The 27,215-nt window shown below is 35.6% G+C and overlaps 1 long non-coding RNA gene across 1 annotated transcript; it reads left to right on the plus strand.

The window, feature by feature from the left end:
• The first annotated feature begins 22,008 nt into the window (after window positions 1-22,008).
• LOC124417385 lies at window positions 22,009-27,070 on the plus strand. The gene is made up of 3 exons (XR_006932098.1): window positions 22,009-22,048; window positions 26,011-26,118; window positions 26,960-27,070. It is a non-coding gene; the product is annotated as an uncharacterized LOC124417385 (long non-coding RNA).
• Window positions 27,071-27,215: the final 145 nt, after the last annotated feature.

Here is a 27,215-nt window from a genome sequence, read left to right on the forward strand (position 1 = left end):
GTGACCTGAAATGTAACTGTTAAAGGTACCAAGAAGGAATTAATGCTTTTTTTCTTAAGTGATTGCTTCCTATAAAGCACTTTTTTTTTCCAGAGGTTTCCTTCATGTTTTAGAATTGTTAAATGTAACAATTTTTAACCATTTAAATCTCTCTGTACATTGCATTACATCTGGTACTACACTTAGTACTACACTGCATGGGAGGATGTTGGAACTTTTCTCAGTTCCTTTGTGTACTTATCACTCTGGTGACACTCAGGGCAGTATTGAAATGCTAAGTATCTGTCCTTGCCCCAACAAATGTAATGATTTCTACCACAAGGCACAGTGTTTCACTAATTTTGCTGACTGAGCAAAGTGTGAAGCTGGATTTGTAAAGCAAACTGTGGGCTGCTGCAGTCCTATAGATCTGTGCCAGTTTCATTCCAACTGAATTCGCATCCATTAGAAATGACTGTGGATTTCAACTCTTATAAAGCCTCATTGTTTTAAAATGTATTGTGTTTTTCATACCATTAATTGTTAAAACCTTACCAGAATGTGTCACACAGCACAAAGGCAGAAAGGTAAATGGATTTTTAATAACAGAATATCTTTTTTTTTTTTTTTTTTTGTCTTGCTTAACTACAACTGTCATTAAGTGTAAGATTTTTCAGAAATTTGGCATGGATGATTTAGGAATTTGACATGGCTCAGAGACATGTTTCCACTGAATCAGAAGATCAGTACTTGTGCTGCTGTGTCCTGAGAAGGATAGGAAGGAAGGTTTGAAGGCCATACAATAAGACTTCATGTATTTATTTGTCTTTTTAATAACATTAAAAAATAGTTTATAAAAAACTAAAGAGTTGGAGAGAAGTGATATTGAATGAAGTGTAAAATGCTCAAAAAATAAAACTAAAGCTGTTATGTTGATGGATATATTCATTAATTAATAAGTTGATCTAGTCTATCAAATCCTCATCTTACTATTACTACTGTGACATCAAATGGCTGCAATTCTGATTAGGACACATTTACATAGAGTTCTGTGAATATATGATAAAAAATATATCAACACTGAAATATTTTCTGAAGAAAAACACACATAGGAGTGGTAAGGTGAGGCTGGGATGTAAAGCAAGAGATAGGTGGCTACATTATCTTCTTGCATTTTCTCACAAGGATTATGACAAAAATAGTTGTCATGGTTTTATCTCTAGATCTGTGTCTGTGATGGGGACAGCAGGCCCATGAGTCCACCATCCAAAAAACGGGGGAAAGGGGAAAAAGGAATGAAATGATAAAAAAAACAAACAAATGAACAACGGCAATGATCTGAGTATCAAGTTCTTACTCTAATATGTCAGGGAGCAAAGAGATAGTCTCATGACTTCCAGTCAGTCTTATTTTTCCCTCTACCCGAAGATGGAAATGGAAAAAGGAAATCTTCTGGGAATCATGGTTCATTCTTCTCTTCCAGGACCGGAGCTGCAACATTAACTCTTTAACTCTCAGTGCACTGCGTGATGTTATGGTGTGGAATGCTGGCAATAAACCACAAATCCATGACAATAAATACAGCGAATTAAAAGAAGAAACAATTTTCTTTTACATTCCATGGAATTGCCTGGAAAACTAAATATGATTTCAGCATCAGTTTTTGAGGATTTGTTTGCTTATTTTTGAAGGATAGTGGCTTCAGGATTAAAATGCCAATAACAAAAAACCCCACCATATTGATGATATTATCTGAAATGCTTGAATTGTGATGTAAAACTCAAAATTTGCAAATAGTTGTCCTTAGCTTTAAAAATGGTACTCACCCATGTACAAAATGGAATCACACCACCCATTCTCCTGGATTATAGACAAAGTTCACAGATTCATTTCTTCATTGTGAATGCAAGTCTCTGTGGATTCCTGTGTAGTGAAGTTTGGAATTTTTTATTAGAGGTGTTTTAGCATCTGACATAACCTTTTTTTTTTTACATATAGCTACAGAAATCTTAATTTCACAGGTTATTATTACTATTATTATTATGTGTATGTGTGTTTGTTTGTTTTTCTAGATGTATATCTTTTTTGTTAGGCTTACAAGCAACAAAAACCTTTAGGTTGTATGATAATCACAAGTGGAGAAGAGTTTTCAACAGGGAAAAATGGAATTGTCATTCCTACAAACGTGAGAAGCCAATGAAAGGCAAGACCGGTCCATCGTGTCTAGGCCACAGTTGCTTATGACTCAGCACAGTAATAATACAATTACTGTGAAAACTTCAAGGTCAAGTCAGTACTTTGAACTTCTAACCTGATTTTCAGCATAATGAATTTCATCAGTCTTTAAGGCAGAGAGGAGATTACTAGGACATTGATATGTACTCAAGTCCTTCATTACATTAGAATTACAGATCAGTGAAGATTCATTCTTAAAGGGCAAATATATATAGTATCTATGTATAAATGTGTTTTATCTTCCTTTCACTGAAATGAATGGCAAAGTTTCCACTGACCTAAGCATCAGCAACATTCGTATTTCTAAGTCTGTTAGGAGGTAAATGTGTCCCAGAACACGGTCTCCTTCAGGTGTCTCATCCAACAAAATAAATAAATAAATAAATAAATAAATAAATAAATAAATAAATAAATATTTTCAGGGCTAAGTGGTGTTTTTTGGTGTCTGGATATATTCTTTTTTTTAATAACCAATTTTCAAAGATTCATACTTCTAACCACTGAAATTATGATTGATTGAGTTTGCTTCAATTGGGCACCTAAAGACTGATATAAATAAAAACTGTAGGTCCATTTGTTAATAGAACATTACATATAACTACAAGTCATTTGTGAAATTACCATTATGATCACCTCACTCAAGACACTAAGTTATCTGGAAAGGAACACTTATGTTTTCATTGTTATGTATGACTTTGAAGCTGTTAAGAGACATTAGCTTTGATACTGAAATCATTTATGCACACATTTATATTTGTGTTTGTAGAGTATGCCAGCAAATGCTAAGGCCCAGTTAATGTGTGTAGATGTTACATGTATAATAAGCTTATACTGGGGAAGTGTATCATCAGGAATTTTTTAATGATATGTTAAAATCAAGTCAGAAAGCTCTGAAATTAAGCATATGGACTAGAAGCAGTGGTGTGCAGCTGGCTATATACCTTTTTGCATAGACTGAATGCAAATGCGAACAAATGAAACCAAGGTAATAAAATAACATAGAGAAAATAATCAAGACAGGAGAATATTTTATAAGAACCCAAGCTTTTTATCTAGGTTAGGATATATGCATGTCTTCAATCTAATGAAAAAGAAATTATGAAATTTTCTATGGCATTAAATATAATACAGGAAATATGGTAAAACTAAAGACGCTGACTCCCACCCCCATTCTCCTAAAAAAACAGTCACCAGCCTCACTGTTGTGAACTAAGAATGTTCCTAAAAACTTGAGGGAAAGGGTCTGGGGAAGGGGATCAATCTAAATCTTTATTCTCTTCAGTAAATCTTTAAGTTTTGGATTATATTTTACATTACAGAACTTTTGAAGATAGACTGAGCTTTCATTTAGTCATCAGTCCCCTCAAAAATACAGATGTATCATCTAATTATATGTCAGAAAATCAGAACATTTTGGTTTAATTGTTGCCTCTCAAAGGCTAATATATCACAAAGATGAAAAAGGAAATAAGTGATTTAAATCAAGGTTATTAAAATCATTCTTACTAAAAGAGTTTTGTTTGTTTGCTTGTTTTCCAAAACTCAAAAAAACTTTGAGAAGTACAGCCTGAAATAATAGAATAAGCATTTTAGATAAGTGTTATTTTAAGGTAGAGAACAAGATATTTCCATGAATTTATATCATGACATCGATGATGATTATTTAGAACATAACTTTATTCTTGGAGGCGTAAATGAAACCATTCACATTCGTAACCATATTGTACCAAGGTTATAAAATCATGTAAAATTAAAAAAGAATTTGTAGATTCAGTGGAGCAACACGACAACAGATAGTTCTGATTTGATAAACTCACTCAAACCACTTGACCTGCAAGGGTATTGATGAGAAATTACAAGGAGAGATGGGTGAGATTTTTTTAATGACAGTTACTGATCTATGAGTTCAAATACACTTTTCAGTTTACATTAAAAAGAGAATAAAAGCAAACTTAAATTGTTAGTATACTGTTCTGATGAGATGTATTTTTAAATACGTATCAGTTCATTAATTAAAATGAAAAGTTAGTGTTTTAGCCACAAGATGAGGAGAAGCAATGTCTTTCTGTGATTACTTCTTTCCTGTGTACAGCTGACCGAGATAGATAGCTTTAGGCTCAGTCTCTTAGCATTGTTGGACAGCTGATCTATTGTGAAGGTGAAAAATAGCTTCTGGCCATGACAGTTTAGCACTATCAAATCTAATTGCAATACTTTAAGATTCTATGAGCCTTGAATTTCTGTCTTGTCTTTCCAACAGAGGTCTCTGCCTTGCAGTACAGCCAGCAACAAAGACCAAGTATCATCAGGTCCAGTACATCATTTCATGTACACCCTCCATTTGCAGATGTAGCTAAGAAGTTAGGGTATGCACTGCTCGGTCCATGTCAATTTTTACTGACAACTGCAGTGGAACTGTACCCAAGTAGCACTTGATATGTTTGTAGCAGGAATTTCACGAAGTTATATGTGAAAATCTTCACCACGAAACAAGAAAGAAATGGAGCTACATTGTTAATAGTTACTGAATTAAAATTTTTGAGAGGTATAACATGCTTTTTATTAAGAAAGGTGCAACATGTTCACTTGTATGATGAGGGCATATCTGAGATTTCACAATAATATAAAAGGTTTATTTCTTCCAGAAATGGTTATTTTATCCTGTGTATCTTTCTCTTTCTCTTTTTCTTTCTCTTTCTCTTTCCCTTTTTCTTTCTATTTTCTTTTCATTTTTCACTGTAATAACCAAAAGAGACTGCAGAGAGATGAATTTCAGAGAATCTTCACTTGTTTTTTTCTTTTGTTGTTGGTAAGAATAAACATTTTCTAGCATATGCAAACTAAAAAATAGGTAATTAGCAATCAAAGTGATAGATACACTAGGTGCAAATTGAATAAAAGACACAAAAAAACTGTAACTTTAAATCACACTGAACTAAATTCAGATGGCACAGTTTTCTCATCTTAAAAGAGTACTGAAAAACAATTGGCAACCAGTTGAAAATTTTCCAGCAGAAATGAAATTTCATTGGAAAACGCAACATTCTGAAGACCCAAATGTTTTGTCTGAAGCACAATGTCTTGAATTCATCAACTTTCACTGAACAGCATGCAGTAGATAAAGATCTGGAGTCATGCTAGGCTGTCACCTGCCACTCTGATAATCTGGTCAGTTGGCAAGGCAGTTCATAGAGGGTCCTGGAGACACAGGTATCCCCACCAATGGACACGTTTGTGCTGTTCCACACACTTAGCCCACTCATTTGCAGTTAGTGACAGAATAAGGGCGTCTCTTATTCATTGTTTTCAAGTCTTGTGTTGCTCTTCTGTTGTAGTTGTAAAAGGTTTCTTAACAGTATATTAAAACTCTTCAAGAGTAGAGCTGTTTATTATTATTATTATTTATTAATAATAATTTTATTTTCTGTCTAGGTCTATGTAGAAAAGATCAAATTATATACATGTAATGCTATGTCAGAATGGAAATACAGCAAGCCTCTCCTTTCCTCCTTTTTTTTTTTTCTCTTATAGTGTAAAAGCCGAATTTACACAACTATGGTGTATATTAAAACAATTAGTTCCCACCACTGACTAAAGGAAATATCTTATTGCATTACAGTTCAAACACATTTATTTTAGCATTTCAAATTGTTTTGTGATATTCAGATATAATGTTGCACCTGCAGGAAAGATATCATGGTGAAAAGCCTTATATTTATCACATTCCAAAGACACAATCATAAGCCTATTATCCTTCTTTCTGCTGTCTTTAAATTATCACATATGAAAACAGCACCAAAAACAAACAAACAAACAAAAAACCACCTAAACATGTTATATTCTTTCAGAGAATTAACATTTTTTCCTTTGATGTGGCTCAAAGAGGAAATCCACTTTAATGTGAGACTCAGCCAATTTCTGGTATTGCAATGTCAATGCAATAGCATTGACATCAGCTGCAGAAAACTGCTTTGTACTTGTATCTCCTGCCAAATGTAAGCTTGGTGTGTTTTACTAAAGAGCAGAAGACACAGGTAAAATTCAGTAAGATTTGGTCCAGATGTCTGATACCCTAAAAAAAAATTCAGGTCATAATTAATTGAGTTTTTTTTTAAGTGATCTATAAGAGGAAAACCTTGACCTGTATATTTGATATTCATTACCAGAAAACAAGGATAGAATCCTTGACAGACCCACTGATCTTGCCAAAGGGTCTTTACATCACCTGGCCTCTCCTACAGACAGCCAGTATACTATTGCATGAAGAATAGCTAAGCTTCAAAAGCAGAAAACTTTCTCCACGTATTCCTCCATTCAACAACCTTATCTCAGATGGAAGTGAAGATCTAATGCAGGAGTTGTATTTTAAAAGACAATATTTTATACAGTGTCTAATGCTCTAGGATATTACAGATTACAGCACAAGTGCTTTTTTCCATAATTACATTTTGACTATTTTGAAATTTGTCATACAGACAGTTCTGAACCACAAATTGGAGGTAAGATTAGACGCAGAAAACTTAAGACCTATGTATACCTCACATTGCATTTTTTTATTGTGATCATTCTCCTTCAGAAGTCAATAAAGCTCTTTATAAGTAGAAACATTAAATGTCTGGGTATGTATACTAGAAAGGAATAACAAGCGAGCTCTGTGTCACTTTTAGGAAGCAGTTAGAAACAAAAGGGTTTACCTTGGATAACATCACTCTGAACTACTTTCTTAATTTGTGGTTTACATAGAAGGAATTGAATTTTATATGTCGGTTTTGAAGTACTGCTACTGTTACTGAAGCACTGCATGCTTTTAATCTAATAGCCAAGAAAGGCAGAATCAAGGTGCTAGACTTCTTGTTAGAATCACAATACGAAGATGGCTGAGGTGGCAAGAGACTTATGGAGGCCATCTGGTCAAGCAGGGACATCCAGAGCAGGGTGTCCAGGTGGCATTTGAAGATCTCCAAGGAGGAAGACTTCACAACCTCTCTGGTCAAATTGTGTCCATGCTCAGTCATCTGCACAGTAAAGAAATGCTTCTTGATCTTCAAAAGCCTTGATGTTTTGATGGAACCTCCCGTGCTCCAATTTGTGCCCACTTAGTCTGTCCAGGCATTGGACACCCCTGAAAAGAGCTCTGTCTTCTTTGCATTGTCCGTTCAGCTAGTTATAGACGTATAGACCCGTTCCAAAGACAGCATCAGGTGGGGAGTTTGGGCAGGTACACCTATCAAAGCGTAATGCAGGTGTCCTAAGGCAAGCTCAGGGAGGCCAGAAACCTCCCGTGGAGCAGGGCAAAAGCTTGCTTGATCTTGATTTTCAGTACAAATACAGACCGTGAAAGCAGGGCCCCATGATCCTTCTGACTTTCAGGTCACCTCTGAACAGTTCCAGATCTCTCACCTTTTCCTAAATGAAGTTCTCCAGTCCCTTAATTGTCTTGGTGGCACTGTGTTGGACTCTTTTCAATATGGCAAGGTCTCCTTTGTACTGTGGGCGCAAAATTGGACATAGCATTCCATGTATGGTCTCATCAGTGCTGAGTAGTAGAGGGGAAGGATCACCTTTCTTGCTCTGCTAGTAATGCTTTGCCTAATACAGTCAAGAATACCGTTAACTTTCTTAGCTGCAAGGGCATATTGCTGATTCATGTTCAACTTGGCATTCACTGGGATTCCTAGATCCCAAATCCTAGATCTAAGGAAATACTATGGTGATGCTATTTCCACGCACACATTCTCTGATAATATTTTGTTGTTATTTCAAAAAGAAAGAGAAAAAGCATTGTTAGCTCTAGCGTGCTTGTTGCTATAAAAAAAAAATATATATTACTTCAAAGTGTTACACTTTCACAATAAACAATAACTAAGTATTTCACTGTTCTTGAAGTTCTATTATTGCAGTTATAAGGAGCATCGGGTGGTATGTCGCTTAAGAAGAGACATAGGAGCTACAGAAGTGTAATCCATAGCAGTCAGACTAGTATAAGAAACAGAAGATACATTTCAGACAGCTGTAGTCTAATATACAATCACCATATACAGAACAGTACTTTGCGTTTGACTTAGAATTATCCTTGCCATATAATTCAAAGATTCAGATTTCATACATAGTCATCAAATAATTAGAAGAATAGTATTCTAATCAAAATCTTTTGCTTTATTGCATAAAACCTACCTTTAAACAGAAAGTGCATGTGTATTTGAGTTTCTTTAAAAATGTGTAAATCAGCATTTGTAATCAAGTACCATACTGCTTTCATAAAAATTGCTTGGTTAAGAATGTTTGAGTGTGAACAAGGATTTCTAAAAGTCTGCATATGCATCTTAAGATGAGCAGACATGCAAAAAAAAGCCATGCTTTTATCTGTCCTCAATTCAGACCACAGAGTTCTGGAAGCCAAAGATAAATAATTAATTCTTATAATCATATTTAAATATGTACATGGTTTAAAGATCTATCTGGTCTAAACAATACAAAACAAACTGTGCAAACAAAACTTATCACAAATCTTTGAACAGAATAAACATTTATCATAGCTCAAAGCTGTCTTGAGGGTTGTCCTTCCCTCGTCCCTACTTAATGGGTTTTACTATTTTTAGCTTTTCCCAAATTCTCATATTCCTATTGATCATCAGACCAGAATTTGTTGTGAAAGGAACTGAAAAGACTTACTGTTTCAGTAACTAGTTATGCTGTGAATAATTCTCTCGGAGGAATCTAAGGATCGATAATAGGAGCAGCTTCCATGAAAACGTGCTCAGTGACTTCCCCTGCTGAGAGCTACATTAAAAGTCCTTGACAAGCCAGGAAATAGACTGGATTACAAGCGCTGTTGCAAACACAATCAGTTCCTAGGCTTCAGTGCATCAGAACAGCTGAAATAGTAAATAGGTGTGTGTAAATCCTAATTTATTTAATCTAATGCTCCCATTAGATGATGCAATTCTATATGATACAAAGTATTTTTGTTAAACAAACAAACGAAAATTCATGCTGAAAGAGAATGCGTCTTCTGACATGTTTCCTACATTTTGATTTCTGGAGAATCCACCTGTAAGAGTATCTGCTGAACAGTATTTGCTTCCCAGAAATCTTGGAACTATGAAATGAACTATCAGCATCTCCTGTTAGATATTCTGCTGGCCTCTTTCATCCATTTCCTCCCTGTCATTTTCTGTTACTCCACTTATCTACATTTTCTTTACCTCATGTTCCTATGATCATGATAACATCTCTACTCAATTATGCATGCAGATCCTTTTGTAAAGGGTACCTGACACAAACCACTTTTTCACATTTCTTTGTATTAAACTGTTTTGGACTTCACAGCTTTTCCTAAGTGTATTCCACATGTCAATCTACATGGCCTTATTTGTTCTATTCTATTCTATTCTATTCTATTCTATTCTATTCTATTCTATTCTATTCTATTCTATTCTATTTTTAGTTTATCTTATTTTATTTCATCTTACATTTTTGCAGGCTTTATAACACCTTGTAGTAACCAAAACTTGAAGCAGATCTGCTGACCATAAATGACTGAAAACAAAGGCAAGCCATTGCTGGAGCAGCCTGGTCTCCCAGCTAGTATAAACTGGTATTGCTCCATTGGACTGCAAGGATGCAAATTAGGTCAGTTTGACTTTTGATTTTGCTGAATTTATGCCACTTAACATCAGCAGAGACATCAAGCCAAATGAGAATGTGATAATGCTTGGTCTTTTTCTTTTTTCTTCCTTATTGGAGCAATTGCTTTTTGACACTATGCATGAAAACATTCTTTAAATGTTTCCTGTCACTGTATTTCATTTACTTGTATATTTTTTTATGCTTAGGTTATTGCCATTTCCAAGTGACTTATACTGGTCATATTTTCAGATATTTATCTTTCACATCTACCAACATATCTTCACTGAAAACTTGCAAAAAAATCTTCAGCAGAAGTTCATGATCTTTTAAGGGACAGAGTAAGGTGAAAAACAATAGCAACAACAAAATCCTTTAAAGATATTAAGGATGTGCACATTCTCCTTACAAAGACAACATAGATATACAGATTCAGATTACTGGAGTGACCTCAACTTCAACTCATTTCTGATGCTAATCAGGTAAGACATATTATGGACACGTCCTAGGTATCTTTCTAGCTCTAGCTTAGCTCTAAAATGGATTTCTAAGGAGCACGTAAACTAGACATAGCTTTGAAGAGACTTAACCAGAAGAGAAAATGACATTTCCCAAGATTAAGGAATGTGGAATTATCCAAAGCCACTGATTTCTTAAATATAGCCAGGCCCTTTTCTATACGAGAGTACAAAATTACACACAGTGAGATAGAGGACATTGTGATAAACTAGGAAATGCCTTTCTACTCCCCCCTCCCCCCCCCCCTTTTTTTTTTAATTTCTGATTCTTCTTATGATTTAGTCATAGAACTGCACAGAAATGTCTTTCCATAACACTATAAAAAGTCAGTTTAACCTATGATGATACTGAATGCATTTCTGATGTTGAAACACAGATAGCATAAGAAACATAATTATATAATTTCAGTTTTTGTATTCTTAGATTAATTCTTTTTTTTCTTTCAAAACTGACCTGAGTTTGATCAAGTCTTTTGATTCTCCATTTGTATCAACTGTAATTTTCTTTTGTCAAGGAAACTGTAAATCTTAAAAGATGAAAAGCTGAATCCACAGTTGTAACAGGTTTCCAGGTTTAATATTCTTTTCTATTCTATTTAATTGTCCACTTGAATTATTTGCTAATTTCTGGACCTATCACACTAATTTACAGAGAGCATTCATTACAGGCTATGTAAGAAAATAACAGAACAAGTGGAAATCACAACTAGGATGAGGCTGTCACCTCATAATCAACAGTGACTACAAAGGGGGCAACATCAGTAATAATTTGTAATCTACAGTCATCTCTGGTTGACCAATGTTTTTTGAACCTATAAAATTCACATAAAAATGCTTTTATAATAATAGAACCCCAAATAGGATTGAACAGGTGTTTTGCTCCAATTTATAGGAGGGAGAGGAGGTTCTTTGATATACGTATACTCGATGTGAGATTAAGAAACAACGGTTCAAATGTTGGTCCGACCAGTTTATTACAAACCCTAGTCATCCAGGAAGAAGGGAAAGGGAAGAAGGGAGATAGAAAATATAGATTCTTTGTAGGAAGCAAGAGGGTGATAGTCACCACCATGGGTCCAACGTGGTTTGTAGTTCAGTCATTGATCTTCAGTAGTGGTGGGTCGTTGGGTGTTGTTGTTCTGTTGATGATGACAACAGTGACCACAGCAACAACGGTGATGTTTGTGATGGCAGTACTTATTTATTAGTCCAAAGTGGTTGATTCAGCTCTCTTTGGAGTAACAGCTTGAATCCAAAGTGGTTGAGTCAGCTCTCCTTGCAGTGGCAGCTTCTGGCTCTGGGATCTCAGTAGAAACTCCTTTGTTCCCATCTTCTGGGCCTTGCCAGCAGATAAGAGGGGGCAAGGATGCCCATCTGCATCCTGTTTTTCACAGGATATGAGGGTATCATTCCCCAGTTTTCCCATACCAAGCTGGGGCTATTTAGTCACAGGCCAGATCTTCCGCCAGTAAATACTTCTGAGCACTTTTTTCCGAAGGCAAACAACTCTGGAGGAAGGTGCTTTCAAATGTCCACAAAGTGATGTTGATTGCCAAACAGCAACCCCCACCTCTCATCTAAGACAGAATCTTATCACAAGAAATGCCTCAGAAAGCAAGCTTTGAGCCAAAAAACAAAGAAGGATTCATACAACAGGAAAGTATCAGTAGTGAATACAGATAGCACATTTTTTATAACTTACAACTGTAAAATATGCTGGAGCGTGAAGAAAGAGTACCCAAGTAAGTGTCTTTCTAGCTAACGTTTTAAGTCTTTGTTTATTTTACCAGGTTTTACTAAGACTAAAAATAATTGATAAGAATAGAAGTGTAAAAAGAAGATAATATTCAGTTGGCCTGGAAATATGCACTCCCCCCAAAAAGATCATGCACCTTGAAATTGTTTTCAGACTTTCTATTTGACCTAATATGAAACAGTGTATGCAAAGCAGAAAAGAAAAAGTATCTCTCATCAGTGCTTTGTGGCCCTTCAGGAGAAAACTGTGCATCTTGATTTATTTAAGTTCTTGATTGAGGATTTTGATTGAATAATATCCTGATACCTGAAATATGGCATAGAGGTATAAATTCATAAGTCCCAGAGTAGTTATAGGCTACAGGTCTATTACTTGAGGAGTGTATATTTGAAAGGTCAGCAAGGGTAATGAGGTCCATAGGTGAGCCTGGGTGAAATTCAGAGTTGCTGAGACTGAATGTGTACCCTTGATGGATGCTGAGTCCACCTCTAAAGAAAACCTAGTATCTACCAAGGGTAACTGTGTTCCTTCCGTTTCTAGTTTACCTGAAAGGAAATGCAGGGTTTTGAACTAAACACAGCTGAACCAAATCAAGATTCCACCAATAGACTCAAAGATAAATCTGAACCAGAACTTTAAGCATAACAGCTATAGAAAAGAGGGAAAATTCCTACAAATGCATCAGAATGCAAGATCTTTATAATGCACCTACAGAATAACAGTACTTTTGTAGCACTATTCACCAGCTATAACCCAATAGGAAGAAAGGTTCAACACTGATTCTCTGAATTCATGGATATGTTCAATTGAGCCAAGGGGTGTAATCAGTGAAGCTGTGCTTGAGGATTGGTTCAGTATCAATTGTGACACTAAAGTAAACTGGCTGACCCCATCCATCTCAGCCTTCTTTCTGCACCTGGGAACTAGAAATTATATTCCACATTTAGCTATGAGACATATGCATAACTGCATCGTACAAATACTGGACATCAGTGCTGTGATCTAAAGAAAGCATATGTTTGCTGCTTAGAAAATATAAATGAAATAATTCCACAATGGCATATTGTTCACAGATGTAAAAGACAGAAAGAAAAAGCCTAGAAGAAGAAAAAAGTTATAAAAAATCTACACAAATGGCAAAAACGAGCCCTCTGCATTTTGGTAATATTCCCTCTTCTCCCTTCTAAGTGAAATGCAACACACTGACATACATGGCAGTTGCCTTGTGAGCTTTGAAGGAGTTTGTGCTGCTGTCAATATGAGCTAGATAAGATGCTGTAAATCTGACACAGTCACCAGTTGTGTTGCTAACAATATCAAACCCAAGGTAACAAACATATTACTCACTTTCCATAATAGCCAGCGTTGATCTCTACTTACATATTCCTTTAGGACACACAATAAAAAAAAAATTTAAGAAAAAAAAGCTAATTTTAGCTGCTGCATTATGTTCTTGACAGGAATGTATAAAATGGTGTGATACAGAAGATTAAGCAAGGCGTTACAGAAATGAGTACATATTTTGCCTGTTAGCATATTTACATTTTCCTCTTTTTTATTTAAGTTCTCACTGAATCTTTAGTCAGCTGTCTGAAGCTGCTGTCTGAAGCCTAATTTGCATCTGAACAAATAGCTTATGTTTTCATTTGTCCAAAAGAATACTTAATCTTTCAGTAGATCAAAAATTTCACCTCTGTTTTCTCTGACGGGATCTTTTTCTTTACCCTATCTCAAGAAAAGCTGATGATAGCTATTCTTTCTCTTGATAAACAGCTTCTGAAAACACAAATTTATCTTTCCTTAGTTAGTAATTACTTTATCTGTTCTTAGCTGTAGTTCTACCTTCTCTTTCAACTTGTACATGACAGTAATTTTGTACTTATAATTCATTCTGTCAGGCAGAAAAGAACTATACGGTTTATGAGGTCTTTAACAAAGTAGGAAAGAAATTGCAACTTTTTGCATGTTCTTGGAGAAGTGAGTTATTCAAGTGATATCTTTATAATATTTACTTTTCCCCGGAATCAACAACAAAACACTCTCTGTTTATAAGTCCTTGATATGAACTCTACAGTGAAAGGAAGGCAATACAAAAGGAAATAGTTATGATAAAGACATCCATCCTTTAAAACAGGTCTCAGTGTCTCTGATTTAAGTTCTGCAATGTTGAGTTATTAAAATGTCATATAAAACTACAGTAATAATTGTTATTATTCTTTTTTGTTATTCACAATTATGCTTGAGACAAATAAAACTAAAACTGAGGTTATCATGCACAATTAGCATGTGCTTTTATTGTTCTCTTGAAACAAAAATAAATAATTCTTTCTATACTTATTTTTTTATTATTATTTGTTTTACTTTAAGAAAAGTGCCTAGAAATTAATTAAACAAGAAAAAGGACATAATTTATTAGACTATGATTCTACACTTCCATACTTAAAAGAATGCACAGAATAGAGCTGACGAAAACTAAGTCTGCTTACTATACGTGGAATTCTTCATAGAGAAACTTGTGTTTCTACCACAGTCAGCAAGAAGTATGGTCATATACAGTCAACAATTTATTTGAAAATCTTGTGTATGCTAGTGATAAACAAATATGAGGCCTGATCCAAAAGTAATGCCTCTCACTTTATTATGTTGGACGACAAAGTCAGATGTGGATTTTGGTGGTAGAGACTGAACCTTCCCACCAATATTCTGTTACATGTTGCTGTATGACAGATGGCAGCAGAGGGGCAGTCTGGCAAAGTTGATCCAACCAGTGGATATGAGTACAGTGAGGTGGTGGGTGATGCATTTCAGCAGTGACAACAACAACAGTGGTGCACCTCCACTAGGGCAGAATTTTATGGGTGCAGCATGCAGGCTCTCATTCATAAGTGGAAATAATATATAGCTCATGGTATTATTGTCAGGGCCACACGCATACATGATGTGGGTCTGAATAATAAGTAGTACATACTGCATCTCAGATTGAATTCTTTTTAATAATCAGGATTTTAGAACTTCTTCTAAGTGGCTTTAAACTAGAGTCCACCATCAAGAACAAAATATATTATGTAGAATGATAATTTTCATATAGTGTTGTATTTCTTTAGAATATTTTTTGCTTGTAATTATGCTAATATTTATGTGCTTTTTTAAATCATCTCTTTATTGAAGGCTTTACTGTTAGTGTTGCCTTTTCAGGAAAAAAAAAAATACTGTGAATATATGACTTCATTAAAAAAAAAAAGAGAGAGATGTGGCCTTATAAGAAGAGTGTCAAAGTCATGATTGTACTATAATACCTTCAGTAACTCATGTACAACATTGGTTATGTTGTTTTCTTGGATGCTCATTTGAAAACTACAGTTTGGTCTAAGTGTTCAATAAAAAAAAAAAGTTTCTCTGCAGTGGTAAGCAGTGATATTCTTTATTGAAGCACAGATGCTTGCTTAATGTCAGTTAGTTCCATGCCAAAAAGTTTTGAAAGAGCATTGTACAAAGAGATGTAACTCTGATAAAGTGGAAGTGTGTCAAAATCCTAACTCCAAAGATCAAACATCAAGTTGGTGAGTCATAGTTCTTCCACTAGAGAGAAGAATCACTTTGCATACTTTAATTTAACATCATCTTTTTGTCTTGAGGTTATTTCCTTCCTAATATAGTTTCTTCATATGGGGTTTGATTTTTGTTGTTATTGTTTCATTTGTTTGTTTATTTTCATTGGTAATGCAGAGTTTTTGTAATGCTCTCTTTCCATTTCTGTTTGAATGGTGTACAAATGGGTATGTTCACACATACACAGACTGGGCCCAGGTGCTGCAGTTCAGGCTCATCTAATGAAGTAAATGCAATTTTTACTTTGAGTCAAAATTTTATGCTATTTTTCCTTTATGTACTTTTTTCTCCAAAGGCAAAAATATTACAGCATCTGTGATTTTTTTTGTTTGTTTACACTATTGCATATGCAATAAATATAAAAAGAAATACCCCATGTGAGAAACCACTAAGTTATATCAGGAGCATTGTATAATTATGGGGCTTGGAATTTAATATTGAAAAAAACCTGATGGTTTCAAAATATCATTTCAAGAGAAGATGTCATGGTTTACTTTGCTATTGGTATTCCACATCATAACATCATGAACAAAAGAGAAGAACTACGTATCCCAGAGGACCTCACAGTCAGAGAAGGAAGATACATCACGGAAAATATGTCATCTGGTTGCGTGTGGTCTTCTTCACTTTCGCTTGCTACTGGGAGAGAAGTGGGTGTGCTTTCAAGCCGTGCACCTTCATCAAGTAGGGCTTTCGGTTTTGGAAACTCTCATTCTCTCTCTCTCTCTCTCTCTCTCTCTCTCTCTCTCTCTATCGCTCTTTTGCTCTCTCTCATTTCATTTGATTTATTATCCTTACTCCCAATTAGATTGTATTACATCGTGTCATCTTGCATTCCAACATCGTAGTTAGTAAAATAAGTTCTCCTTTTTAGATCGTTGTTGCTGCTTCATTTTTTCTCGAGAAGCCGGGGCGGGAGGGGGCCCGCGAGCCTACTGCCCCCCTGTCACGGGCACAGATCTATCTAGGTAATTCCGTGACAGAAGAGAAGACTAAATGTCAAAAGATTCAAATACAAAATTATTTTTTTAACAGCAAAACAAATTATTTAAGCTGAAGTGAGATAAATACACATAAACAAGGGGGAATAAACAAGCAATAAATTGTCAACTTGATACAGGGCTGTTTTTATTGCCCATGATTTATGCTGAGGGATATTTTTTTTCTTAACTGTAAAGGAGCACAGCTGACAAGTTATTTTAGGTGCAGTAGGCTAGTTGAGAAGTAATAAATACAATAGCAGAACAAAAAACGGGGTAAATTTGAGTGTGTGATTTCAGCAAGGATAGTTCTAGCAGTGTGAGTGACCTAGGTTAACAATGAAGACAATGGAGAGCAATGCAGTACAAAAAGATTAGCATTCACATAGCCTGTTTGGCTTCTGAATGTGAATGTATAAACTGGAAATTAATCCATACGGGTTTGAAAGTAAGCAAAAGTATCTGAAAAAAACCTGTGAAATGGTAGTGAATTAAAGAAGCATTAAGAAAATCACAACTAAAACCAATTCATGGGTCCTGGGTTGAGGAAATAATCTTTCAATATACTGAAAAACTAAATATTATGAATCTGGCAGATTGTCCTGGTCCTGTCCAGTGTATATGCATTAATAATTTCTTGAGCACTGCAGGGCATCTAACAACACAGAATCCTTTGCATCTGAGAGGGAAGGAACAAAATGCTCTATTGGCTTGTCTGGTCTGGGCAAGTCATAGTGCAACACGAAGCAGACACATCCCATAGTTCAAATGCAACATCAGTGTTAAAATCACTATGTTCCCATTTCTGTCCTGGAATCTCTTTCAGTAGACTGTCTTGTATACTTGTTCTCACAGTGTTGCTGCTCTAGTTTTCCAAGAAAAAATATTGTTCTAGTATTTTATATAATATGTTAATGTAACAGAGGAGTAGCATAAACGCTTTGATGAAAGGAAAGCCAACTCCTTTTGAGGACTCTTAAATCTTTTAACAGGCTGGTGATACAGTTTCTGTCCTTTCTGAAATAACTTGCTATTTATTCTGGACAGAGAGGAACTACAGGTTTAAAAAAATAAATATCCCAGTAGTGGACCTTGATTCCAGAAATACAGGAAGGCTGTTCTTTTAGCCATTAAGTCTATTTTCTCCATAGATTTGGCAGGTTTGTCAACTTTTCATAGGTAGTTTTGCTTCTCCACTTGCTTACACAACAAATTTGGGATAGCCTTTGTGTCTTAACCCAGGAGTTTTAAAGGTCTCTCAGTTACATTCGGAGTGAGAATAGAACTTACCAAAAAGTTTGTTATGCAAACCAGCTGGGCAGCAGGCATACATCTTTCTGAAGTTCTGCTGGGAGATGAAATAAGTCATGCATTTCATGGTGCCCAAATTCACTCAGGCTTTTTATAAACTGTTCCTTAGATAGGTTAAATATTGAGCTTTCGGTACTGAATGTTTGCAAGTAAACGTTTCTTAATTAATACAATTGCTTTTATTTTCAATACTTCTAAAAAGTCCTGTTTTCTCTTTTCCTCTTTCTTTCATCACATTTCAGATGTTAGCATTTTAGCCCTAACTTCTAAGGGTACTTGTGTAGCCAACCTTTGGCAAATGGTTGCCCTGGATAACTTGGTAAAATGTGAACAGGAATATAAATAGTAAACTTTGAAACAAATAAGTCATTCTGAGAAGAAGTAGTAAATAAGCTGTTGTGGTTTAACTTGACAGTTTCAACATGGCTCTCTCCTCACTCCTCACAGGAGGGATGTACAAGTAGAGAAACCCCAGTCCCATGAGGGAGAGGTCCTACTGGTAGCCCCTATGTTCTGCTAGAGAAAAGATTGTAATTGTGTTTTTTTCAGTCTGATTAGAAATTTTCAAAATAAATTTTGGGTAAGATAAAAGTGTTTATGAACACCTGTAGGTGTTTAAAATCTTCCCTCTAGTACTGCAGCTATTCTATTTTATTGCTTGTATTGATCCTGAGTGTATAGTTCGCTGCTGGACAATCGCTTGCTGTTAAAACATCACAAAACTGTTTAAATCTTGATCTAATTTAAGAAACATGAATTGAGAAGTCTTTTCCTTTGACAAATTCCAATGTGTAATAGACTGGAAAAGTTAATTTAGTCGTGTTGCAAAGATCCATTGTTGAAAAAAAAAAATAAGCATCATTAACTAAAAATGAAAACCTCAGTTGAAAATGGTGATACTGTCTTTATGAATTGTTCTGTTAAAAATATCAAAGAATACTGTGACAGCAAAACAGTTAAGATAACAAAGAAGAACATCATGACTGCAACTTACTTTAGTCCTACTTTAGCACAACTGAAAAAACTACATAGCATAAAGTCATGATTCAGCAAATGGCTCACAAACGTAGGAGTTTCTCTGTCTCCACATATTGATAACCCCAAATACCTGGGTCTGTCTCTACCTCTGCTAGTGATGATAACTCTAGGGAATCTCATTTACATCAAGGTCTATTTTTTCCTCATGTGTATCTAGGGAAAAATTCTTAAAACAACTTCAGTATTTTTTAATGAGTTGCTGAAAAGAGAATCTACATTTTAACTTCACTTTTCAGAATATCTTTAGAGCTTACCTCTTCACTTTGCTTTATAACAGCAAGCAGCACACTCGCCAACTTTTAAAAATCTTTAAATCTAAAAATAATTGCCAGGTGTTCCTGATAACTCATCATTACCACCTTCAGAATTTCTTTCTTTACCTCACGTCACCTACATTGTGATAAATTTTCAGGACACTTTCACTAAATAGAACCTGTGTTATACTTGAATAACTCAAAATTTCAGTGCTATTAATCAGGTAAGGTGATCTAGGACTAGAGGGAATGGCTTCAAGCTGTTCCAGGGAAGATTCAGGCTGGACATTAGGAAATACTACTTCTCTGAAAGGGTGGTCAGGCACTGGAATGGGCTGCCCAGAGAGGTGGTGGAGTCACCGAGCCTGGTGGTGTTCAAAGAGCATTTGGATGTTGTGTTGAGGGACGTGGTTTAGCGAGAACCATTGGTGAAGGGAGAATGGTTGGACTGGATGATCCTGTGGGTCTTTTCCAACCTTAGAGATTCTATGATTCTACGATCTTTATGATATATATTTGTTCTGCAAATTTGTTCCCACTTATATTTATTCTTTAATATCCCATGCAAATTGGACCCACTATAGAAAGATAGTTCCAAAACAAAAAGAAATAAGATAAAATGTGAATTTTTCAAAGTCTTACTTTTGATTGAAATGAGGCAAGTTGGACCTGAGCCAGCAGTATGCCCTGGAAGCCCAAAGGGCCAACTGTACCCTGGGATGCATAAGGCCCAGCATTGCCATCCAGGAAAAGGAAGGAATTTCCCTGCATGGAAATAAACAGGAGGCATTACTTTCAGGGCAACGTACACAGAATCTCAGTGGTATTTCTGAAGTACAGAGACACACCATCTATTGATTATTCTTTATCTTATAGCATAGTTATCCTGTCAAGGAAATATATTAAATGGTTTTCTATTATTTGGTATAGATACCTCAATTTGAGATTTTTTTATCTTTTTAGTTTTTTTCCCACTATGTTTTATTCTCTGGAAATTTATAATTTATTTTATAATGTATTCACGTATTTTTTCTGAAAAGAAAACCAGACTCGGTGTTCTGTAATTTTACTGACCCCAGTTTTCTCCCTTTTCTAATGTAAGTAATATATTTGCCTTTCTCTAGTCCTCTGGGACCATCCTCATATTCCAAGAAGTCTGTGCCAATCACTAATAGTTCAGGCACCAAACCATCTTATAAGTTTAGTTTTCCCCAAAGAATTTCATCAGACCTTGTCAACTTGAATATCACATACTTTCCTCTAAATGTTTTCCCCTTTTTTATTCCATGCTCATCTTTTGATTAAAGTTTTTATTATTATTATTATTTATTATTATTATTATTATTATTTAATTTCTTACTATGGTTAACACTTTTTATTTGAATTCACAGAATCATAGAATATTCCAAACTGGAATAAATCCACAAGGGATAGAATGAGAAAATATCCCAAGTTGGAAGAATCAAATGCAACTCCTGCCTCCACAGAGGATAACCTAAAATTCAGCCTCTATGTCTGAGAGCTCTGTCCAAACAATCCTTGAACTCTGGCCCTTGGGGCTATGACCACTTCCTTGGGGAGTCCATTCCATGCCCACTGCCCTCTGGAAAATATCATAAATATATGAAACTTCACATAAATGTCAGTAATGAATGTAGAAAGAGAACAAGAACACAATAACACTCTTTGTTAGAGCAATCTATCAGTTAAAAACCAATATTTTTTAACACAGTCACCACCACAAGCTATGCATTTTTGTCAGTGATGAACAAGAGCCTGCATGCATGCTCATTAAAATCTGCACCAGCAGAGGTGACAGCTGTGCATAGCAGTCTGGAACATGGCTTGTCTTTCATGTCCCTATTGCCAGTACTGAAACACATCATCCATCACCTCACTGTGCTCACATCCACTATTTAGTCTCCACAAACATTCAGCAAGTGTCAACAAATATCAGTGGTTGCCATTTTTTCCAAAGCAAGGAATTCAATTCCACACCTTTGCTACATATGCACTTCCATGTTAGATGCCATTTTTTTCAGACTGCTCCTCTGATGCCATCTGTCACACAGCAACAGAATGTAATGGAATATTGGTGGGAAAGTTCAGCCGCCACACCACCAACGTTCACCTCTGATACTGTGGGACAAAATAATAAAATAGAAAGCATTACTTTCAGAGTAACTGTTGCACACATATGTATACAATCATTTGTTTTGATCAAAGATAAAGATTCAAATTTTATTAGTCAAAGTTTATTTGTAAGACAATACAAAATTGTGTATGCATGTATAGAAACATTTTATGCACATCATGTTAGCAATGGGTTAATATTCCATTAAACTGTATTTAATGGAATAGAACCCTATGTGTCAGAGAAATGAAGACTTTACTTCATAAAAATGAAATAGTAAAAAGGCAATTTATTTATCAAATGATAGAAATAATTAATTTCTAAAACACTTTCTCAGAGTTAAAATTAAACAGAGCACTACAATATCGATATCCAGTTTGTTAAGGTACATAGGTGAAGCAGAAATGCTAAGTCACGTCTTGAAATAGTGATTGAGCATCTGGTGGGAAGGCAGGGCCACCTCAGGGGAGCCCGGGTGCATGCAATGCACCTGAGTGACCAGAAGGGGAGGACCCAGGATCCACCTCTTCCCAGATCTCATTTAAGGGTTGGCAGGGGAGGTAAAGATATCTTGCTGGAGATCTCTGTGTACCTGAGACCTTCTGAAGGTAAGTAGGTTCTTTCTTTAATTTTATGCCTACAGCTGTTGCACTGGAGCAAGTCTTCATTTGCTGCAGCCTAGGTCTTTGCTGCTCTGCTGCCTTCACTACACGTTCCATTGTGTTACAATAGGCTGATGACAAGTCACTGGCTTCTGGTTTGACTAACTAATCTGATAGTGAGAAAGTCCTGGATAAGGTAGATAACAGTGAGTAGTTGCTGTGAGTAGCCCTGTGAGAAACTGCTGGAGGTTAAGGGGAAATGAGGAGAGAGGCAGTCAAACCTCAGAGAGAACTGGTAGAACTTTAGACCTCTTGGTTAGCGACAATTTGTAAGGCCATCATAGCTGTAGCAATCCCAGCCTGTGAGTTCGGTTTGGTAACTTTATCACGTGTATCATGTAACTTCCTATATTGTTATATCAGAAGTACTGCTTAAGTTTATGGATGTAGCAAAATTTTGACTACTAACTTACAGGTGGACTGTTTACTTGGGAGGAAATAAGGGTAGGTGAAGGGAAGGATCAAAGTAGATGGAGGAAGAATGAGAACTGGGAATGAAGGGGAAGAACAAAATAGAACAGATGGTCATGATGAAGGTGCTGATCACTTGTCTGATTAAGCTCTGCACTTGCCTACTGCTGACTCTTTTATTTTCTTATTAAAACTCATCCCTAACAAGTTCTTCTGAGACTTCTCTCTCTGGGCTGGGGATCTGAGCAGGGATGTGGGAAGATTTGTAGTCCATGATAATATTCTAGGTGGATGGATTTTCCCATGCCATGCTGTATAGATCCTCTCCATGGAGGGAAGCTCCTCCATGGTTATTCAAGCTATTAGATAACTTCCTTACTAGAAAACAACTCTATTCATAATGGGTAACCACTTAAGATTTTTTTTTTTTTTTTTTTTGCACTCTTTCAAATGAAGACCATGCAGATGACATAATTGCCACTATCAACTGGGGGCTGTCTGCAGGTTCTGTTATAATAACCTGTCCTGAGCCTGTTTTGCAGCCAAGAAATACATGCAGAACAGCATAGTGTGAAAGCCAAGATATATGCAGCAAAGTGCAACAAAGTCCAGCACCTACTGAGGTTCATTGATAAATGGATCACTAACTCACTGATGTACAATGATCTCCCAGTCAGGATCACTATATTGTACCCCTTGATCCACACACTGTATGCCTTTCCTTAAGTTATTCTAAATCATCGATTATGTCACTGGCAGACAGACTTCTCAAGTACTAAGTACAAGAATCAATAGAGAAGGCATGGCCTGCTTAAGACCACTAGCTCTTAATATGATGTCTTCTGCAAGACTCCTAATACAATGTTCAACAAGTGTTTCTATGTGTTTCATATGATCAGCAAATCTCATATATTTCTGATTATTTTAGAGGTGATTCTTATTACCATATGGTCATTCTCTAAGGAAAAACTCTCTTCAGCAATGAAAATCCCACACTGATATACCACAGTAGTATTCCAATAATCCCTGAAAAGCATTTCCCACCTGTTAGAAGAATATCTTCTATGTGGTTTAAACTAATATTGATGGGGTATAGTTATACTTAGTGGCACTCTGGTGCAACTTATGTTGGCTTTACAGTTCTTCAGAATTCTTTCTGTTTGAATTGTTGGGAACAGGAAAGATGATGTTTCAGTGAACTCAAAACAATTGTGAAAATACAATTATTTGCTTATCTCTGTGGCAGTTCAATAGCTTTCTAGATTTATAAATGGCAAACATAAGGGATTAAGGAACCTGTCAGTATTTCCATCAGTTATACACTTAGATGGCTTTTGCTAGTTTCCTGAAATAAGCTGGAGGATGCAGCTATAAGCAAAAGGCAACACAATAATTCTCTTTTGGGATGTTTGGTGTACTTTAGCAACTGATACTGACTAAAAAGCATCTACGAATAACTATGGGCATCCTGATGAACAACTGGGGTTTAGAATTCCAAGTAGATTTAATCAGTACTGTTACCGAATCTAGATTATATTGAAATTTGGGTAAATAATTAAAAATTAAAAAAATATATGTGCTTTGACATGGAAGGTAGAAGCTGCTCTTCTAAATGGAACTGATGAGTGTTTCATAATTCAAGTTCAAAGAGTTAAAAAGTTTACTGTGTGAAAGACAGTAATAAATTCAAGATACGATAATGGAGCATTGGGCATTTTTGTCCAATTTTAAAAAGCTCTCAGGATAAAATGCTAATTTCTGAAGAAAGCTGTATTCAGCTAGGTGATAAGAGTATGTAACCTATGTTTGTAGAAGAGTCTGCTGATATTCAGAAGAATATGGGGTAAATAATTTATTTGTGGGATGTAATTTTTTTTTTTTCTAATCTGGGAGATGAAAAGAACAGTGAACAAAACCAAAAAAGAGAATGCTATATGGCAAGGGTGAAACTGAAAGTACCTAAAATAGGTGATCTGAACACTACAGCAGGTTGTCTAAGCATTGGCACAAGTTGCCCTGAGGGGCTGAGGAGTTTCCCTTCTTCAAATGCCACATAGGTCCTGAACAGCCTGATATAGGTAGATATATATATAATACTTTTAAGCAGCTTTGGGCCAGATGACTTTCAGAGGCCCTTTCCAAGATCAAGTGTTCTGTGATTCTGTAAAATATGTATCCCTTACAGCAAATTACAATGAAAAAAAATGTGAGAGGGGAAGGTATATATAATCTAATTAATTATGTCAGAAGTTACATCAATAAGGACAGTAATATAAGGAATTAAATCACTGCTTTTGTTCACTCTAACACAGAACTTTATCTATTGAGAAATTTACATTTTTGTATGAACTGCAACATATGGTACTGTAGCTATAAAGCTATTTAAGTATGCTATACCATCAGTTTGATGAGATTGACAGAGATTGAAAGAGTGGTTATCATACTTCAGCAAACTTAAAATATCCTTAACATTCTTCTTGAAAGAAGAAAAGCCCTTGAGCACTGATGCATAGATCTACTAAATTTCTCACTATAACTTACTAAATAGTTTAATAGACGTTTGTTTTCTGTTTAAAAATACTCCTTTTGGTTGATACGCTTAGTGATGTCAGAGCTCACTGTTTATAGTATCACAAGCATTTCCATGGAGATGGACTGTGATATCACCCACAGATATATAATGGAAATGAGTCAAGAGGAAAATGCCTATGGATCATTCTTATTTATATTCATAAGAGAAAAAAAAAGTCAGAGCTATAGCAGATGCACATCCAAAAAAGTGGGTGCAAGAGTTTATACTTACTACAGGAGGATTATCATGTTATATCTCTTCTGCTGTCAATTTACCATTGACTCAACACTGAAGAGTTAAGAAACACTCCCAAAAGTCATATTGTGATAGCTTTATGAAGATTTTTAATCTATTTATAATCTTCTAATCGCATGTCGCTGTGCTTCCCAGAAAATACTGCAGAAGCCTGTACAGAGTGCAACCTTGATTTATTTCAGAGCTACTGAAAAAAAAAAGAAAAGAAAAGAAAACAAAACAAAACAAAAACCTGAAATAAATGAGGAGAGAATCCTAAATAGCTGTGAGGATGGAGATGTAGAAGTAAAGATCAAACTCAGTTTTTCTGAGGGTACAGACATGACAGCTGAATTTTACTTCTACAAAGTAGTAGTATTCAAGTCCCACTGGGAATTCAAATTCTAGACTAAAACCTTGTGTCAGAGGTTTTGCCCTCTCACTTATCCCATTTTTGCTACAAACGTAACAAAACAAAGACTAAAAATAGTAGACATCCTTAAAGTATGCCATTATTGTAATTTTATTTTGCTGTTGCTCTTCCAGAATGCTTATTTTAGTGTTCGCTGTTTTTAAGATATTAGTGAACAATACAAATAAAATGACAAGCTTAGCATTTTTAAATATCTCATAGAAAAATTATATTCACTGCAAGTCAAAAACCCTTCTTTTCCTCCTTCTATTTGCTAAGGTGAAGAGGAGCCAGACAAAGTCTACTGAGATTAAAAACACTTTGAAGGCCTCAACAGTTTTAAAATTCTGCACTCAGTAAACAGAGATTGCCAAGTGAATGTATTTGGTAAGATCTATCTGTATGATGTAATGTACTTCTAAACTCTGTTATCACAGATGTGGATTTTGCAGAAGAACCTTGGGAAAGTGCAGCTGACTGGGAAAGGCATCTCAGAGGAGAGATTAGGGAGGCCCATAGCTGAGGATAGCAAGGTTGCCTTAAAAATTTCATGATACAAAGTATTGTTTAAATCATAAAGAAGAAAGAAAAATACTTAGTTACACGACACTTCACTCACTAGAACTTATAAGTGGGAAACAACAGGAGGGTATTTCTGTACTTCTGATGTATCCCCACGGGTTCATTTATATGGTGGAATTGGTAGGACTCTTCTCTCTGCAACACTCCTAAATGGTTGTGGAATCTAGTTGCATTAGCCCCCCCCCCCCCCCTCCGCCCTCCCCCCCCCGAAGAGCTTGTTGATTCCAAGTTGTATAGTATGTTAAAAAGAACAAAACATTTACATTCCTGGAAAGAAACTAGCTGAAATTTATGTTGTACTTACAGCTTTCAACTAGGCTCAATATAAGCCTAGTACATCGTACTGTGGGAGTCATTAAGCTGCTCTGTGACAGTGTCAGCCAAAATCTGTGTATCCCATGCAGCATCCTTTGTATGACACATAAAGAGGAAAAAAATTCATTCAAGAAAAAAAGAAGAAAAAACACATCAATTTCAAATGATCTGACAACTCTGACTCCTATAGTTAAAATATAATAAAGATTTTAAGTATTACCTTTTTTATCTTTTAGGATAGAACCATATGTTGACTTAAAAGTACTGTGCTGGGTAATTTTGCAAATTATGCATTTTTACCAACAATATGCATACTTACATGATCTTCCAGATGCAGACCAATGGATTGATGCAGCGGGAGCAGCAGTGTTAATGTGAGCCACCCAGTTACAAGAGATGATGAGCAAATATGAGGACTACACTTCCGGAGTGTAAAATGATGATAGATAATTTGTTTTAAACACAGCATGGCTCTGGAATGGTATGTATTCTGAATGTATGCTTGAAAGTATTTCTGGTATCTGAGTTTGTAGATATTATCATGCTTCAGGGATATTATCTTCCTGTTCCCCATTGCTTTGTAAAAA

The sequence above is a fragment of the Gallus gallus genome, chromosome 1 (genome assembly GCF_016699485.2).
Source record: "Gallus gallus isolate bGalGal1 chromosome 1, bGalGal1.mat.broiler.GRCg7b, whole genome shotgun sequence".
NCBI classification, from domain to species: Eukaryota; Metazoa; Chordata; class Aves; order Galliformes; family Phasianidae; genus Gallus; species Gallus gallus.